This window comes from Hylobates moloch, unplaced genomic scaffold (genome assembly GCF_009828535.3).
Source record: "Hylobates moloch isolate HMO894 unplaced genomic scaffold, HMol_V3 SCAFFOLD_7, whole genome shotgun sequence".
In the NCBI taxonomy this organism is placed as follows: Eukaryota; Metazoa; Chordata; class Mammalia; order Primates; family Hylobatidae; genus Hylobates; species Hylobates moloch.
The window spans coordinates 131912188-131927937 of record NW_026652282.1 but is presented as its reverse complement, the minus strand read 5'-3'; positions in this window follow the sequence as shown (position 1 = coordinate 131927937).

Genomic DNA, 15750 nt, shown 5'->3' with positions numbered 1-15750 from the left:
CCCGCATCTTCCTGCCTTCTTCAAAGATCTTCAAACTGTTCCAACCTCTGCCCATTACCCAGTTCCAAAGTTGCTTCCACATTTTCTGGTATCCCTATAGCAGTGCCCCATTCTACTGGTACCAATTTACTATGTTACTCCATCTTCACTCTATTATAAAGACATACCCAACAGTGGGTGATTTATAAAGAAAAGAGGTTTAATTGACTCACAGTTCCACAGGGCTGGGGAGGCCTCAGGAAACCTACAATCTTAGTAGAAGGGGAAGAGGCATGTCTTACATGGCAGCAGGCAAGAGACAGTGAATGAGTGAAGGGGGAAGAGCCCCTTATAAAACCATCAGATCTCATGAGAACTCATTCAGTATCATGAGAATAGCATGCAGGAAACTGCCCCCATGATCCAATCACCTCCCACCAGGTCCCTCCCTCAACACATGGGGATTTTGGGAATTAAAATTTGAGGCACAATTTTGGTGGTGACACAGAGCCAAACTATATCATGGGCCAAAGTACGTATTGTCATCAAACTTGATTTTTCTCATCCATGAAATGGTGCTAATAGTAATCATCTTATAAGTTACCTAAAAGCCAGAGCTACATCAGAAAATTTGGGGTGATAGTGAAGGGTTTATGACAAAATAAAATTCAGGACACTTTTACAAACTAAAAGAGATTGATTCATATCTTTTTGACCTCCCACATCTTTCTCTCACCTCTCCTAACATGACTTCCTAGCCTCCAGTCATTGTAACAACACATAAGACCTTCAAACAAACATCTCAATTTCCATATCTTATAAATAGTATTTTATTGCCTTTCTCATGTATCGTTTTTTTTCCTTCAAGGGGAGAAACTTTTTTCAAAAATGCATAGATAATAAAGGGTTAGATGGTATAACTGAAACATACATTTCATCAACAGCTGAGTCAATCAGTAATGATGACACTCGGACTGCTCTTTGAAATTTATGCAGTTTTTCTCACAATCACCTCTTCACTTTATTCTGTGTCTCTGTCTCAGTTACTGTTTCTCTCTCTCTTCATCTCTCTCTCTCTCTCTCTCACACACACACACACACACCCCCCGAGAGAGAGAGAGAGAGAGAGAGAGAAAGTTATAAAATAGGCAAGGCAAGTATTATTGTTTCAGACTTTTGGATGACAAGTGAGAATGCTGAATATTGTAGTTTGAAAAAGCATGAACCAGGCATGGTGTTCGTGCCTGTAATCCCAAAGCTTTGTGAGGCTGAGGTGGGAGGATGGCTTGAGGCCAGGAGTTTGAGACCAGCTTGGGCAACATAGCGAGATCCTCTCTCTACAAAACCTTTTTTTAAAAATTAAATGTGCATGTTGGGATGCACCTGTAGTCTTAGCCACTCAGGAGGCTGATGTGTGAGGATTCCTTGAGCCCAGGAATTTGAGGCTGCAGTGAACTATGATTGTGCCACTGCACTCCAGCCTGGGTGATAGAGTGATACCCTGTCTCTAAAATAATAATAATAATAATAATAATAATAATAATAATAATAATAATAAATAATAATAATAATAATAAAGTATGGACTGCAGAGTCAGACCCCAGTTCAAATCTTGATTCTTTGTGACCTTGAGCAAGTTCCCTGAACATTATGAGACTTAGTTTCCTATTCTGTAAAATGGGTACATGGCAATCTTAAAGGAGCTTTTTGGGATATAAAATGAGATGACAGGAGGCATGCAACACATGATCACACTTATAACAAGTCCCAGGAGTTGCCTAAATTTATCTTCTTAATGACAGGACCTAGACTAGAATCTAGGTGGTCTGACTCCTAATTTAGCAGATCTTCTGCCAATAGCCATTGCTGGGTTTTCATATTTTAAAAAAAACGTGCCTCTGCTGGTTTCCTATAGCAACTAAACATCTACTGAATTTTCTTCATTTGTTCAAATACTTAGAAACATACCAAGATTACACAATATCAAACTAATCAGTGTAACAGTGGCATATTCAGTACCCCAATATGTGGTATTATTATTATGGTAACAATTTGAATTTTTTGTTATAGAGATGCCATTACAGTCATTAACTATGATGCCAATGGAACACCACCCACATGAGAAATCTTTGTAGAACCTTATTCTAAAAAGATGGAAAAAGAAATTCTGTCATCAAAGGAAACATACGAACAGTGTCTCAGGCAGTACAATATCACAAACTAAAAGCTGAATTGAGAATGTGAATATATTTATAAATGCTTAAGTATATTAACTGTGCAAATATTCTCTATAAAAGGGAAAATAAAACAGAATTGTAATGACTGCTTCAATGCTATTTGGAGAACAAATCAGCACATTGCACATTTGAAAATAAAAGGCTTGCATAAGAAGTACAGGCTGCAGATCAGTGTACTTAAAAATAAAATATATCTCTATTGGGTCATTCTCATTATCAAAGATCAATCATTGAATAATGTTAACTGAGATAATGTTAAAAGAGAGTCATGGCTATTGCCAATGAGTATAGAATTCTTCCTTTTTAAATTGATATTAAGATTTAGCCAATTTTATAAAATATTAAGTCTCAAAAATGAATTTACTTCAAAGAATTTTATTAAATTATTTGTATACTTTATTAAAGGAATTATAAATATTTCTAAATAATATTAAGAAATCAACACTAGTAATCACTCTCCCCAGTCCCCTGCAAAATTCTCAGATTTATCCATCCCGCTGACTGGCCAAAGTAAGAATCTAAGACAACCGAAACTTTGCTGAGGTAACAGAAGAATTTCAGAAAATTTTATTCATAACCTCAGGGTACCCAAACTCCTTACTTATACTGATTTAAAATTTGCTAGAATAATTTTCCTCAAAATGCCTTCTAATTGGAGCAAATTGCAAATCCTTCCACACAATTATCCTACCACTAAATCTAATGCCCATCAAACACCCTGTTTACTTACCTGTCCTGTGATCCCATGCTAAATCCAATCTCCCAGGCTTAAGCCATTTGATAGGGGCCAGGAGAATGGCTTCATTTTTCATTTGATAAACACTCCACTAGGTGCTGAAAACACATTGACGAAGCAAATATGCCCTCTGCTCTTGAGGGGCATAGAGCCTAAACGGAGTAGGACCTACATGAAATTGTGTAAAGGTTATATGTTGTGGGGTCTTAACAGAAAGGAGAACCTTATTCTACAAAGATGGAAAAAGCATTTGGCTTTGGTCAGGGTCCCTGGGAAACAGACCCAGAGAGAGAGATTAGTGTGCGATAGATTTATTTATTGGGCATGCTCTCAGAAGCAACATCTATGGGCAAGGAAATAATGTAGATTTAGGAAGAGAAGGAGCCTCAGCCAAGGAAGTAACAAGAGAAATACAAGTGGATTATCTGGGTGTCAAACGTATTCTCTCAGCTTCATTGTGAAACAGCAGCCCTATCTCCTCCTGATGATCAATGCCAACAGTTCCTGCTGGAAGTGATGTATTTCTGTACCTGATGCGGTCTCTTGGAACACTGAGCCTCAAGTGAGAGGGAGAAAGCCATAGCTTACATTTGATGAGACCCTTGATGTGTGCCCTGGTGAAAGCATCCCCCCCTAGGAATTAAGACTGCTAAACCTGAAGGTCCCAGAGCTGTGGTAACAAAGGAAGGACAAATTCTATGAGTGGGTCACTGGGAATTACGATGAGTGAGGACTTACAGGACTTGTTTCCTAGACTCACACATTTTAACTACTGGGAGCAAAGCTCAATATGACTACCTTAATTTAGAGTAGATTCTGTGTCCTTGAGGATGGTGTCCTGTCCCAGTGGGGTGTCATCTCTAAGCTGGCACTTCTGTCATGTTTTTAATTGGTTATTTTATCATTCTCAGGTCAGTAGCATCTTGGTCATGTGATATGTGATAGGAACAGTAGCTCTCATGATTACATGCTCACTGCTGAACCTCCTTTACTATGAAGTAAGTTGCTTGGTCTAATGTTCTTACCTCACAGGCTAAGAAACTAATGTGAGAGCTCTGCTCACTACCAGATGTGTCTACTCCAATCACATATTCGTGGACTCAGGAAATAACCCTCCCGGAGTGAGGAGGAGGAGATTTCAGGGAGAAGGGAAAGTATGAAAGATGCATAATTTCCTAAAGTCCCTAATGGTTTAGGATAATTGCAAGGATGTCGGTAGGGTGAAGCATAATATTTTTGGGCTAGGGGAAAACTGAAGTAAGAGGTAGCAGGGGGCAGGTAAGGTAGACAATTGAATCCCATGCTAATCAGTGTAGATGTTACTTTAAATACCAAAATACTGTAATAGAATTTACATTTTCTAAAGCTTTACTCTGTGAAAGTGTGGAAGTTAGATTGGAGAAGACTTAATATATGTATGTAGTAATAGTTGGGGTGTGAGAAAAACAGAATCGTCAAAGATCACTCTAGGTTTTCAGCCTGAGAAACCAGAAGAATAGACTTACAATTAACTGAGATGGGAAAACTGCAGAAGGGGGCTTGTTTGGGGAAGATGAGCAATTCAATTGGGCATTAGATATCTAAGTGGAGATGTCAAGGTGGCAGTTTTCTGTAGAAAAAATGGAGTTCAAGGGAGGGCCCCAGGATGGCAACATAAACTTGGATGGTTTGGCTGTGTGCACACTCAAATCTCATCTTGAATTGTATTTCTCATAATTCCCACGTGTCATGGGAGGGACTCGGTGGCAGGTAATTGAATCACGGGGGTGAGTCTTTCCCGTGCTATTCCTGTGATAGTAAGTAAGTCTCATGAGATCTTATGGTTTTGTAAAAGGGGAATTCCCCTGTATACGCCCTCTCTTGCCTTCCACCATGTAAGACATCCCTTTGCTCTTCCTTTTTCTTCCGCCACAATTGTGAGGCCTCCCCAGCCATGTGTACCTGTGAGTTCATTAAACCTCTTTCCTTTATAAATTACCCAGTCTCAGGTATGTCTTTATTAGCAGCACGAGAACAGACCAATACACTTGGGAACCATCAACACATAAATGGAATATTAATACTGGTACCAAAACAGATATATAGACCAATGGAACAGAACATAGGCCTTAGAAATAACACCACACATCTACAACCATCAGATCTTTGACAAACCTGACAAAAACAAGCAATGGGGAAAAAATTCCCTATTTAATGAATGGTGTTGGGAAAACCGGCTAGCCATATGCAGAAAACTGAAACTGGACCCCTTCCTTACACTTTATGCAAAAATTAACTCAAGATAGATGAAAGACTTAAATGTAAGACCTAAAACCACAAAAACTCTACAAGAAAACCTAGGCAATGCCATTCAGGTCATAGGCATGGCCAAAGACTTCATGACTAAAACCAAAAGCAATGACAACGAAAGCCAAAATGGACAAATGGGATCTAATTAAACTAAAGGACTTCTGCATAGCAAAAGAAACCATCATCAGAGATCAGAGTGAATGGGAAACCTACAGAAAGGGGGAACAGTTTTGCAATCTATCCATCTGACAAAGGGCTAACATCCAGAATCTACATAGAACTTAAACAAATTTACAAGAAAAAAACAAACAACCCCATCAAAAAGTGGGGGAAGGATATGAACACACACTTTTCAAAAGAAGACATTTATGCAGCAAACAAACATATGAAAAAAAGCTCATCATCACTGGTCATTAGAGAAATGCAAATCAAAACCACAATGAGATACCATCTCACGCCAGTTAGAATGGTGATTATTAAAAACTCAGGAAACAACAGATGCTGGAGAGGATGTGGAGAAACAGGAATGCTTTTAGACTGTTGGTGGGAGTGTAAATTAGTTCAACCATTGTGGAAGACAGTGTGGTGATTTCTCGAGGATCTAGAACCAGAAATGCCATTTGACCCAGCAATCCCATTACTGGGTATATACCCAAAGGATTATAAATTATTCTACTATAAAGACACATGCACACATATGTTTGTTGCAGCACTGTTCACAATAGCAAAGACTTGGAACCAACCCAAATGCCAATCAATGATAGACTTGATAAAGAAAATGTGGCACATATACACCATGGAATACTATGCAGCCATAAGAAAGGATGAGTTCATGTCCTTTGCATGAACATGGATGAAACTGGAAACCATCATTCTCAGCAAACTGACACAGGAACAGAAAACCAAACACCGCATGTTCTCACTCATAAGCGGAATTTGAACAATGAGAACACATGGACACAGGGAGGGGAACATCACACATCCGGGCCTGTCAGGGGGTGGGGGTCTAGGGGAGGGATGCCGTTAGGAGTAATACCTAACGTAGATGATGGGTTGATGGGAGCAGCAAACCACCATGGCACACTTATACCTATGTAACAAACCTGCACGTTCTGCACATGTATTCCCAAAACTTAAAGTGTAATTTAAAAAAAGACAGAAAAATATATCCAGTGGAGTGAGAGTCAGTGACAGAAAAAGAGGGTCCAAGACTGAGCCTGGTATTTGCCAAATTTCAGAAGTCAGAGGAATGAGGAGGAATCCGGAGACTAAGAAGGTGCAGTCAGTGAGAGGGAGCAGGAAGACTTGGTCCTGGAAGCCAAGTGAAGAAAGTGTTTCTGAGAGAAAGGAGTAATCAGCTGTGGGAAATGCTGCTGAATCAGCCTAGTGAGTTGAGAAATGAGGACTGAACACTGGAGTTAGCAATGAAGATGGCATTGGTGTTCTTAACCAAGAGAGCTTTTGGCAGAGGAGCAGAGGCAAGATTCTGGATTCAAGGTAGAATGATAGGAGAGGAATTCAAGACAGGTTATCGAGACATCTCTTTTAAGGATCTCTGCAGTAAAGCAGGACAGAGAAATACGATGGTAGATAGCTAATCAGGGTGTGATCCAAAGGTTAAGAGAAATGTTTCTTGGTTTGGGTCCTTTTGTTTTGTTCAGTTAGTTTTTTTTAATGGATAGGTAAAATAGCAGCATAGCTGTCTTCCAAATTGAAATATCTAGTAGGAAAGGTCATGATGCTGCAGCAATATCTTCACGTTAGTAGGTCAGAGTGTTTGGGATCTAATGAAAGAAGTATACAGGCTGGCCTTTAGATAGGAACACAGCTAATGCATAGTTACAGCAGAACAGACAGTGAATACGACCACATATATAAATAGATGAAGAGATGTAGCTCTGGAAGTCTGTGGAAGTCTCTTCTAATTGCTTCTACTTTCTCAGTGAATTAAGAAACACGATTGTTTGTTTTCTTAAGTGTTTGCTTGCTTATTTTCTGAACCTCTGTGCATACTGCCTTAATCCATTCACCCTGCCAGCCTCTAATTACCTTTTGTACTATATCTGAAAATTCCCTGGTGACTAGAGGTCTCTGCAGTCAATGACACCTATGGAGATGGAACGCAAGAAGTGGCCAAATATATCAATTGATATTGTGGAGCTGAGTTCAGTCTGCAATACATGACCCAGAATTTTCAGGGCAAATTGTACTTCTCTAGTTGGAACTTTAGATGCAGTATGATATTTGATCCAATTCTATGACATTTCTCCTTATATCTTGCTCTTCTAGCTTCACTGCAGTATTTAATGCATTGACCTTGGGCTATAAGAGTCTGTCCAGTTCTCAGGGTCCACATTAAACAAGATCCTACACTGCCTGCTTTCATCTTCAAGATAAGAGAAATACTCGTAGAGGCAGAGGATGTAAAAGGCTTAGAGCAGTAGTTTTCAAACTTGGCTGATCATTGCACTCATCCGGGTTACTCTTTGAAAAATATACACTCCAGGGCCTCTCACTTAAACTTGGATTAAAGCAAACCCAGAGTGGAACACAGATATGCTAACTACCTAAATTCATGAAATCTCAGTGGATTCATCAGTAACACTGGAAATGAAAATATCCTTTTTATTTCTAGTACAGTGCCTGAAATACTGCAGACGTGCAAAAATTGCTTAAAAATTGCTATCTCATTCCCCTTACTACACCTCTCCCAGAGCATACCTAAGCTTCTCCCTATTTTGTCTTTCAGAGGAAAGAGACTTTATTTCAGTAAACAGTTTGCAAACTGGGACGACACAACCTTCAGCATCAAGGGAAAGCGCATTCCATGAAACAAAGGAAGGTTTTGGCATTTATAAAATTCCCACTCAGGTCATCTTAAGCAAATACAGGATTCCAACTTGCTTAGTTCTGATTGGTTGATGCAGCTGAGTTCTGACTGGTTAAAGCAGGGGACAGTCTATTATTGGGCGATTCAAGTGGCATAGACAAGAACTGTCAGTTATGAAAGTCCCAAAGTCAAGCAGACATGTAGGTTTTCCAGAAATTCAGAGTATGTGTGTAACTTGTAGTCCGCAAATGACCACTTGGCTCTATTTTATTTCATTATTTTTTAATTTTTTAAAAATAATTTTATCTTTTATTTTAAATTCAGGAGGTACACTGCAGGTCTGCTACCTAGGTATACTGTGTGATGCTGAGGCTTGGAGTATGATTGTTTCTGCCACCCAGGTACTTATTTTTTCAAATGTCATAAAACATACATTATACATAACAAAAAGTTTACCATTTTAAGTATATTTATGTGCACATTTCAGTGGCATTTAGTACAGTCATGCTGTTGTGCAACCTCTACCCTATGTTTTAAAATAAATACTGTTTTGGAATACTTAGATTCACGGAAAAGTTGCACAGTTAGTACAGATTTTGCCCACGCTTCTTACCTATTGTCCCCTATTATTAACATCTTACAGTATAATGGGACATTTGTCGAATCCAAGAAACCAACATTGATTCTAGATCTTGTATATTTTTCATTTGTTTTCCATTTAAAGTTATTTTTCTGTTTCTGGATCCATCCCAAGACACCTCTTTCCCTCCCTATTTTTTTTTCTTGCCAGTGCCACATAGATTATTTTTATAAAAAATTTTAACCATTTTTTGAGGTATGATTGACATAAAAATCTGCACAGACTTAATGTACGCAACTCGATGACTTTGGGTATAAGTATATACCCATACAACCATCACCATAATCTATGCCATAAACATATTTATCTACTCCAAAATTTCTTATTGCCCTTTTTTATTATAATTATTTATTATTCATGATAAGAATATTTCACAATTTTAAAAATATATAGTGCAGTATTGTTAACTGTAGACCCTAGGCTGTACAGTAGAGCTCTAGAGCTTATTCATCTCACATAACTGAAACTTTGCACCTTTTGACTGATACCTCTCTGTTTCCCCCTTTTGTCAGCCATTAACAACCATCATCCTACTCTCTGTTCCTATGACTATGACTGTGTTAGAATCCTCATTTAAGTGATATCATGTAGCACTTGTCTTTCTGATTTATTTCACTTAGCATCATGTCTTCCAATTCATTTCTGTTGTTGTAAATGACAGGATTTCCTTTTTGGAGTGTAAATAATATTCTACTGTATGTATAGACCAAATGTTCTTTAGCGGTTCATCCATCAATGGGTACTTAACGTTGCTTCCACAACTTGGCCATTTGTGAATACTGCTGGAACGAGCATGGGAGAGCAGATACCTCTTTGACATATTGATTTCCATTTCTTTGGATATATACCCAGAAGTGGGATTGCTAGACCATATGGCATTTTTAATTTTTAGAGGAATCTCCATACTGTCTTCCAGAGTGGCTGCACCAATTTATATACCACCCGAGGTGTAAAAGTGTTCTCTTTTCTTCACATCTTCACCAATGCTCTTTTTAAAAAATAATAGCCATTCTAACAGATATGAAGTTATACCTCATCATGGTTTCAATTTGCATTTTTCTGATGATGAGTAATGAGCATTTTTTGATATACCTGCTGACTATTTGTACATCTTTTTGAGAAATGTCTATTCAGGATCTTTGCCAATTTCTTAATCAGGTTGCTTGTTTTCTTGCTATTGGGTCATTTGAATTCATTATATAGTTTGAATATTAACCACGTCACCCCTTTTTTGAAGAAAATTATAACTTTCTAGCAAAGGTTTTCTAAAATTATTACATTTTAAATATCTAACCACATGCTTTATTTTTCTATCAACAAATTTATTTTTTTCTCTTTTTTGTATATTACAGTAGAAACAACTCATTCTTACTAGGCACCAAGAAAAAATATTCTCTCTTGTGGATAAGCAATGTTCTCTACAGATGTCATAGAAGCTGCTCTGCCAGCCATTGTGGTAGCTGTATAGACAGCTTCCAAACCTTGACTTCAGCTTATAGAGAGGGAGCAAGGAATGTTGCTTACAAAGCTACATTACATAAAAGATACTTGGCATTACAAACTTAACAGCCCTGATCCTTAGTATGATTCATCAAGCTCAGGCTCATAAAGTGATCATTCATACATTCAATATTTATTGTGACCCTACTATATGCGGATATTTTGGTAGGCACTTGAAACACACAGACAAATGAGACAGTATTGGTGCTGTCAATGAATGCAGTCTAATGGAGAAGTCAAACATGTACAAAATGCTATGATAATGCACTGTAATAAAGGTTTGCATTGATGTAAATGTATATTACAATCACTAAGATGAGGCCAAATGAGGCTTTTTCTAAAAGAGATGAAGGTTAAGTTGAAAAAAAAGAAAAGATATATTAGCAAGGATAGGGAGAGAAAGTGTTACAAGTGAACATGAATAAAGCAACAGAGACATGAGAAAATGAGGCAAACCTTGGTCCTTTAAGAAGCTCCATATGGCTAATGTGTCAGTGTGTTTATGGAGAGGGATGGTGCATGGTTACAAAGATTGAGACTGGTGACAGAGGAAAAACTGAATATGATATGAAATGTTCATGAATTTAGACTTGATTCTGAATGAAAGGTAGAGTCACTGAAAAAGTGATGAACTTCTTGTTTCTACTAAACTGTACTTGCATCAGGTGTTCATTATGAAATGAAGGCTTGGCTAGTAAGTGGCAGAGCTGGAACCTGAATCAATTTTGCTAGATAAGAAAGCATATGCTTTATATGCACCTTGAGTACCACCTATAATTCCTCATAGAACAGCTCTCCTTTCCACATGACCACAGCTCTGCTGGGCAAAAGACGTTGTAGTCATCTTTGACATCTGTTTGCATTTCATCTTTCTCCCAATTGTCACCCATTCCTACCATTTCTCTTTCGTTTCCTTTTTAAGTGTGACCACAGCTATCTTGGACCTTCTAATGCACACTGAGTTTAATATATTAGCTACCTGCTTGGCCACACTTAGTGCAGTCCCTATAGTCCTGGAAATGACTTATAATCCAGTCATTTCAAATACTGGTATAATCACGCAATTGAAGCTACATCTATGCCTTTACTTCTTCAAGATCCTCTAAGAGATAGATATGTACTATAACAAAGCCCGATTTCTATCCATTTTACATGTTACCTATAGTGTATTTCTTTTACAAACATGTTTCCCTTTAACTCCCCAAATAAAAATTTGATTGCAGTAATGTCAGAAGTCTCCCTGGCCTCTGTGTTAGGCACACTCAGTCTTTCCTTTGTGCCTTTACCCATATTATCCCTGCCACTTGGGGGATGACCTCGTCTCCCACCTATTCACCAATTAAAAAATCACAGGTCATTTTCAGATCAGCTAATTTATCTTTTCTATAATGTGGTCCTGTCAGCTACTATGAGACACCAAGATCTCTCCTACAAGGGATTCTTATTAAACTTTTAAGACTTAATTGTTGTCTACATCTGTTTATCTTTTCCTTTTTGAGATCTGTTATAAATATTTTAGTTCAGATCTAATTACATCATACCTGCATTATTACAATAGTATGCTGACTGGCTTCCTTGATAGTAGTTTCTCTTTTCTAATTTAACCATGTATACTGTTAACAGACTAGACTTCATCCAAAATAATTACTCATTCCAGGTTAAATTTCAAAGCCCTTCACTGAGCATCCATGACTGTTTATTACCCAACTATATCTTCTGGTATTTCTCTGTATGAAGCCAGTGTTCAAGCCCAAGCTCTATAGATATTCCAAGCCCAGGTCTATCTTTATATATTTTCTTATGCGGTTCTTTCAGCCTGAAATGTCTTTCTTTTCTCTTCTCTGTTTGGCAGATATTTTTATGACTTTTAGACCTCCCACCCCTCTTGAATTTAACACCCCTAATTTTTCTCACTGTATCACCTAGGGTTTTAGTTGCAAGCAACCAACATAATTCTAGTTACTTAAGAAGAAAATAAATTGAATTAAAGAATACTGGATCATTCACAGAATCGTCTGGAGGTATGTAGGATGGGACTAAAGGTTAAGCCTTTAGGAATAACGCCTAAGGCCAGGCTACAATGCTAGATTGATTTAAAAGGAAGGAAGGAAGGAAGGAAGGAAAGAAAGAGAAAGAAGGAAAGAAAGAAAGAGAGAACGAGAGAGAGGGAGGGAGGGAGGGAGGGAGGAAGGAAGGGGAAAGAAAGAAAGAAAGAGAGAGAGAGAGAGAGAAAGAAAGAAAGAAAAGAAAAGAAGCAACACAGCCACAGTTGCTTTTCCGATGAGCACTAGAGGAAATCACTGCCATTGCTTTCACTGTCCCCTGACCAGGCAAATGTTGAGCCAGAAGCTAAACTTTGCAATTTTCAGTCCCCCCAAAATCAGACAGTTATACCTCAACTTTTTTCAACAAAATGGATTTCACATGAAATCACCTTCCTCCATTTTCTCATCTCAAAATCAAAGTCTCACACAAGTATGTCTAGGTCACATGAATAAGATATAACTGCAGGGAAGCTGAAAATTTTTTCCCGAGGTTATACCCTGGAGAAGCATAAAAGCCCTCAGATGGAGCAAGGGCACTAAAACATTCTAAAGGTCCATGCAGTTGGGCAACTCAACATTCTCTCCCACCTCTCCACCTTCATCCTAGAAGCTAAAAAGTCTAAACCTGCTTTCCAAGCCTTATTTATTTATTTATTTATTTATTTATTTATTTATTTATTTATTTATTTTTGATTCAGGGTCTTGCTCTGTCGCCCAGACTGGAGTGCAGTGGTGTGATCTCAGCTCACTGCAACAACCGCCGCCTCCTGGGTTCAAGTGATTCTCCTGCCTCAGCCTCTCACCTCCTGAGTAGCTGGGATTACAGGTGCCCACCAAGACGCCCAGATAATTTTTGTATTTTTAGTAGAAAAAGGGTTTCATCATGTTGGCCAGGCTGGTCTCGAACTCCTGACCTCAGGTGATCCAGCCACCTCGGCCTCCCAAAGTGCTGGGATTACAGGCGTGAGCCACCGAGCTGGCCCCAAGCCTTTCTTAGTACTAAGGTTACCTATCTGACACACTCCTGGAAATGAAATGAAGTCTTCCCGGGAGCTCTAAGAAAGAGTTGGCATCTTTGACAAAAGAGGTGACACTGCCACTGCCACCCACCCATACCTTTGAATGAAGCTATAAGTTAGGGAGCTACGAATGTCATCTTATGACCATCAGGGAAAAGAGGCCTCTTGACACCCTAACATCGATACACTTGCCTACGTCCAGGCTTTCTACATTGTGAGAAAAACTAACTGCTATTTGTTTAAGCAACTGCAAATAGTCTATACTAACTGCAGCCTTAAAGAAGTCCTTACTTACAGACCCACATCTTCCACCATTGGCTTGTGTTCCCATCTCTCATTGAGGTTATGTCTTCAAGATTCCCAGTAATACTATTTGGTCCCCCAGATTTATCCCTAGTAAAGCCAATGTTACTAGATAAAGGAAAAATAGGTACTCATGGAGAATACACTAGGGTGCCAGAGAAAGAACACAGCTAATAACACCCTGTAAGAAGGAATACAAGTAAAACATAATGGATGCAAAATAATCAACTGACATCAGCTCCATAATTGCCTTAAGTATAAGCTATACTCATGAACTTGCTAACAAATCTGCCTCTGAAACATGGTACGTGTGTGTCTCCCCCAGAATTCATATGTGGATCCCTAATCCCCAGTGTGATGGTATTAAGAGTTGGACCCTTTGGGAGGTGATTAGGTCATGAGGACAAAGCCTTCATAAATGGGATTAGTGCTCTCATAAAAGAGGCTCCAGTGAGATCCCTTTTCCTTTCCACCATATGAGGGCGCAGCAAGAGGGTGCTATCTATGAAATGGGCTCTCACAAGACACTGAATCTGCTGATGCCTTGATCTTCCCAGTCTCCAGAACTGTGATAAATAAATTGATGTTGTTTATAAGACACTCATTTTATGGCATTTTGTTACAGCGGCCTGAGCAAAGTAAAACACAATGCTTTCTGCAAAAGTTGGCATGAGAGGGATATACTTCAGAATCGAGGTGCCAAAAACTCTCTGAATTGGGTAAACTGATCACAGAATGTATTTGCCTATTAGAATAAGGCTATTGACTGAGGTGGGAGGGTGTAGGTGTATGAAGGGGGTGAGCAAAGGTCTAATTCTTGTGTTCCATAAGTGGGGTCATTGGTCACTGTGAATACTTTAAACATACTCATTTAACAATTCAGTTCTATTAATTCTATAGCCTAAGGGGAAAATCAGTTAAGCCAGAAGAACTAATCTTACTGTAACGAAGTACTGCATTTTCATTATCTTAACTGCTATATTTCACCAAAATGCTTAAAAGTGGAATAACAAGCATGTCTTGTGTTTTTTACCGTTCAATGGAATGTAGAAAAAAAGATAACCAAGGTTATACTCAATGCCAACATCCTAGATGAAATAGTATCAATAAATTTTGAATTATTGACTGCATTTTCTTCGTTCCATTAATTACATTCTTCAATGCAATTTTGGGCTCTTGGGAAAAAATGTATACTTAGCAATACCAAAGAGACAAATGAAAAATTTTTGAAAGGATTATCAGTTTAGGGGTTTATACCACAAAAACTAGTGAATTTTAGTGACTACTTATTCCAAATCATGGTATTAAGAGTCAATTATTGAAGCATTGAAATAGCATACTTTTTAAAGGTAGATTGTCTATTCCCTGTTCTACATAACAATATAATTATTTTGCTAAAATGGCAATAATAGTATCATCTCTCAGCCTCACTTTTTCTAGCTTTTCAATGAATAGTATTTTTGCTACAATACATGTATGAAGATTAATGATTAGGTTATGTTATAGTAGGAAGCCACAGGTTTTAAAAGAGAGACCTTGGTTCGAATATTGGCTCTCCTTACACAAGTCATTAAATCTCTCTGATTCTGATTTCTCACTTTTAAAATAGAGACACACTTTTTCTCTTGGATTAGCTTATGCATAAAATAAAATAGATTAAGTATTAGGCATCATATTGCAAAATAGGGATGTACTATGGTTTGAATGTGTCTTCTAAAAACATATGCTGGAAACTTAATCCCCATTGCATCAGTGTTGGGAGGTGAGGCCTAGTACAAGGCTATTAGGCCATGAGGGCTTTACCCCTCATGAATAGATTAATGCTGTTATCACAGAAGTGGGTTTGTTTTAAAAGGGCAAATTCAGTCCCCTTTTCTCTTCATTTCTCTCACCCTCTTTGCCCTTCAGCCATGAAATGATATAGCAAGAAGCCCCTCGAGAGATGCCAGCCCCTCAATCATAGACTTCTCAGCCTCCAGAACCACATGACAATAAGTTTCTGTTAATTATAAATTACCCAGTCTTAGGTATTCTGTTACAGCAGCACAAAATTAAGTAAGACAGGATAGAGAGGAACATCTGGCTTCCAAGCGGGAACCCTCATAGCCCCAGCGACAAAAGAATTAAACATGGGTGATGTTGAGAAAGGCAAGAAGGTTTTTGTTCAGAAGT